Raw genomic sequence first — 4,828 nt, 5'->3', positions numbered from 1 at the left:
GGTGGAAATGGCATGGCAAGCCGTTCCACAGGACTACATCCAGCATCTCTACGATCGTCTCCATGGGAGAATAGCAGCCTGCATTGCTGCGAAAGGTGGATATACACTGTACTAGTGCCGACATTGTGCATGCTCTGTTGCCTGTGTCTATGTGCCTGTGGTTCTGTCAGTGTGATCATGTGATGTATCTGACCCCAGGAATGTGTCAATAAAGTTTCCCCTTCCTGGGACAATGAATTCACGGTGTTCTTATTTCAATTTCCAGGAGTGTATATGGATTGCATTTTCCTCGGATCCTACAAACGAACCAATCTACCACCTGCTTTATCTGTGACCGAACCTATACGATCGATCCATTTCATGTACTTACAAACTGTCGCATTCAGACGTTTCCATGAACTGACCGATTCTAGTTATGACACGCAGTCATTGCAGTCTTTCGATTCTAAACCTGTTCACTGTGTTAAGTGCACAGTTATACATCTGTGTACATTTAAAGCAAATTGTTAATCTTTGCACCACTTTAAAGTATTATCAAGACCTAACTGAATATTTGTGCAGGTTTTATCAGACACCAATTCATTACAGATAATGCATCATGCGCAAAAAGTCTGAGGTTGCTATTAACATTGTCTGCCAAAATCATTAATTTACAACCTCAACAGCAAGGGTCTCAATGTACTTCCTTAGGGCACACCTGTAGTTACTCTTGCACCTGCCAGTGACTCTCCATCTAAGGTAACATGATTTGCCGGCCGATGTGGCCGTGCGGTTAAAGGCGCTTCAGTCTGGAACCGCGTGACCGCTACGGTCGCAGGTTCGAATCCTGCCTCGGGCATGGATGTGTGTGATGTCCTTAGGTTAGTTAGGTTTAATTAGTTCTAAGTTCTAGGCGACTGATGACCTCAGAAGTTAAGTCGCATAGTGCTCAGAGCCATTTGAACCATTTTTTTGGTAACATGATTTGTCTTCCCTACCAAGAAATCCTCGATCCAGTCACAGTTTTCACTTGACTCTCATACTATCGTACTTTCCCATGATAATGCGAGTATGGTGCTGAGTGAACTGCTGTTCAGAAATCAAGAAATACTGTATCTACCTGACTGACTTAATCAGCGACTTTCTGAGTATCACGCATGAAAAGCGCGAGTTGGGTTTCAAATGACCCATGTCTTCGGAATCCATGCTGATTGCTATGGAGAAGGTTATTCTGTTCGAGACACTTCATTACATTTGAGCACAGAAGAGTTCTGAAGTTCGACAGCAGGTAGATGATGCTAAATTAAAATCGTGTTTCCAAACGTAATCAAGTGGCGTGTAGAATGTAGCGGGATCACTCTTCTCCATGGTGAAGCATATTTCGCGGAGTAATTTGTTATTCACGGTCTGTAACACTGTTCATCAAACCGTAGCCCAGGAACCTCAAAGCTATCATTGTTTTGACCACGCTCCACAGAATATAACTACCAGAGATTTAATGTGTTACAAAAGACATGTGCTACAATTTAAAAATACCACTGTGTAGCGCTACTGCGAATGGTATTGTTTCCTAATGTTTACGCGGTTGGTGGACATGACTACAGAAGCTTCGCCAGCTCTAACATCCGGCATTTGTCATGCGGCACACGGGACATGACACGTAGGAACCAATGGAAGCGTCTGTCCTTCGAGTACTGCTGCCTTCCCCCAAACTGATTTGCAATCGTGGAGAATACTTGAATTTTAATCAACATTATTATTATAAAATCTGAGCAAAGAGCATTGACTGTATCAACAGAAATGTATGTTGAAATAGTCGTTTCATGTTGTGTGAAATAACAATACCTCAGTCAAAATTTTCTTACTAGAGGAAAATTGACCAGCGTAGGCTCTTTAATGAACTACGGGCATGGAAGTACTTTTTGAGCAATATGTATAGCTCACTTTCTACACTTGTTTGGACAGACATTGCAAATGCCTGTATATGAACACGTATTCGTCTCTTATGTAAATTATCTTTTCTGCATACTGTAACCTCTCCGTAATTTTCATAGTTCTGAACTAGTCAAATTTATAATAATGCTTAGAAAACCTCTCGACTTTTCACCATAAACCGCCTTGTGTTCGTATTTCTCAATACCATGAGATTAAATAAAATTTCTCGAACTTAAAATGTGAGTACTTATTATTCTTATTTCACTTTTTTTTTGTTCGTTGTCGTTGTTGGGACAGTTTTATCCGAAGAGATGTTATCCGCACTCGTAGAAATGATTTCAGGGTTCTGTTTGGTTGTGTATGCTCTTTAAGTGTAATGTAACAGGATTTTACTTTCTATCTTACTCATGTTATTGAACGCTTTCGACACTATTCTTCTCAGAGTCCATCCAATCGACACGCATGCTACTCACCACACAATTTCCGACAAAAACATGACACTGAGATATCATATCAAAATTGTTTTCCAGTGGTTTCAGCATTGACATTTTAACGGAAAAGAAGTTCCCTTACAGGACACTCTCAACTTACTGTTTCCAAATCTTTCAATAATGATAATAAAACTAATACTACTAATAGTAATAATAATAACTACAGATGCAACCAACTGCACAAATAAACACAAAAACGGATGGCGATTTCGTATCAACGCCAATTTTTACACTCATATTTGTACTAAGACGCATGTGAATGGGCCGTGCGGTTCTAGACGTTACAGTCGGGAACCGAGCGACCGCTACGGTCGCAGGTTCGAATCCTGCCTCGGGCATGGATGTGTGTGATGTCCTTAGGATAGTTAGGTTTAATTAGTTCTAAGTTCTAGGCGACTGATGACCTCAGAAGTTAAGTCGCATAGTGCTCAGAGCCATTTGAACCACATGTGAATGTCCTGTAAATAATATAGACGGGATAATTATAGTTGTGAAAGGTGTTATTGTCTGTGAAGCTTTATGGTTGCCTCTTGTTTGCAAACGCACTGGAGAATGAGAGTGTAATGTCGACTGCTTTGATTACTACACCTATAAATGCGTATGTGTACTGATGTCGTTTATTTTCTTCTTCAATAAAGTTATGCTTTAAAAACTTTCGATATATTTCTTTCATTTATTATTCTTTTATTATACACTGTCATTTTAAGTAATTATACAATATTACAATTCCTGATGGCAGGAACGAGGATGTAAGTCATTGGAGCTATGTCTAATTAAAAGGCGTAGAGTTCTTTTGCATACATGACTACGTGAATGACAGATGTCTGTCACTATTATTGCTCATGAGTCAATCAGGTAGGCAGGAAGTGATGTATACGACGTAGCCGTTGGCTAGTAAAGGATTCTCACAACGGCTTTGCAACTAAAATGATATCTCGTCTGTGGCTATTACTAACCTAAACAAAGCGTATAATAGCCATAAGAATAGAGTGTAGCGCCTAGGGCTGTTAGTGTACGGTATGTAATTTAAGGGTTAGATGTTTCAAAGTTAAATTTCTGACAAAGGAGGGACACACCACATAGCCAATAAGAAAAGAAAAATGTTTTACGGCTAAGCTCAGTGACATGGCGTAACTTTATCTTTATTGGCATCATATCGCTTTTCTCTTCGGAACGTTGAAATTATTGTGGCTGGTAAACGGTGAGCTTGATGACAGCAGACCGTGTAGTTGTTACGGTTAAGCCAAAAAGTCACCTTCGCATGAAAATAATAATTACCATCGGACGTTGCTAAAATTATAAACTGCAGGCTCGAATGATGTACGTTGTAATTTGGGACCGATAGCCCGTTTATGGCGCGCGATCGTTGGGTAATGAAACTGGCCAATTCTGACTAACAGGCTGAAAAATACATAACAGAATTTCGATTAATGGAGTATGGTACTAAATATACCTCTATTAAACAAAATACAATGCATTTTAAGCAACTCTTTATTATTTCATCATAAAAAGCTAACAAAATACACAGGACCTCCTCATGTGGAAACTGGAAGAGGAAGAAAAACAAGAGTGAATTGACACCGTTTCCACATACTCCAAAGCAGTACAAAAACTAAATTCTCATAGATATTGGAATGTGCACTGGAAATAAACTTTCTGCAGTCTTTGACATTGCGTCATAATGATTTGCTACAAAGTGCAGCTGGCATCTGTTATAATTTAATCTGTGTACTTCAAACGTCGTCTTCCTCTGGTTATTTTTCCATTGATGTAGCTCCCTTCTGTTGCCGTCGTTGTCTGGCTAGGCTCTGGTTGTAGGTAGGAGCGGAGACTTTTCTTCGTTTCAGTTTCTCCAGGACACCAAAGGTCCACTCAGCCTGCTGTTAAACGAAGAAAGCTGGACTGTACCTGCAGTCGGGCCAAAAGCTTGCGTCACAAATTCTACGCTGTATCCCACTATTATATTTGTGGGGTCCCTCATGTCTCAGTAGTAGACCAGTAACCTGAAATCTCTTTGCGATAGTGTCCCAAAAACACTTCCATTATTTTAAGGACTTCATCATTCGTGATCTTGTAAGTCCATCTATAACATCACAGCTCTGAAGAAATGAGTCTATTCCTAGCCCCAGTCTCCAAAGTCGAGGTCTCACAGCAATACAATTCCATAATCCAAACATATAGTTTCATAAATCTATTCCTGACTTGTAGGCTGTTAGTTTATGAGGCTACTATCGTCTTCTTATTGAAGGCTTTTTCGCTTGGAAGGCTATTTCTTACTTCTCCTTTGCTTTTCCCATCTCTAGTGATATTGCTTCCCAAATACATAAAGAGCCAATATGTTGCAGTCAAAGGGTCTTCTGTTTTCGTATCCCTTAATAATTTTACTGTTCTCGGGTTTACTGTTTTATTCAGTACTTCTGTCA

Source organism: Schistocerca serialis, chromosome 5, assembly GCF_023864345.2.
Source record: "Schistocerca serialis cubense isolate TAMUIC-IGC-003099 chromosome 5, iqSchSeri2.2, whole genome shotgun sequence".
Taxonomy (NCBI): Eukaryota; Metazoa; Arthropoda; class Insecta; order Orthoptera; family Acrididae; genus Schistocerca; species Schistocerca serialis.
The sequence above is the reverse complement of the archived record's forward strand: the minus strand, read 5'-3'. Positions refer to the sequence as shown.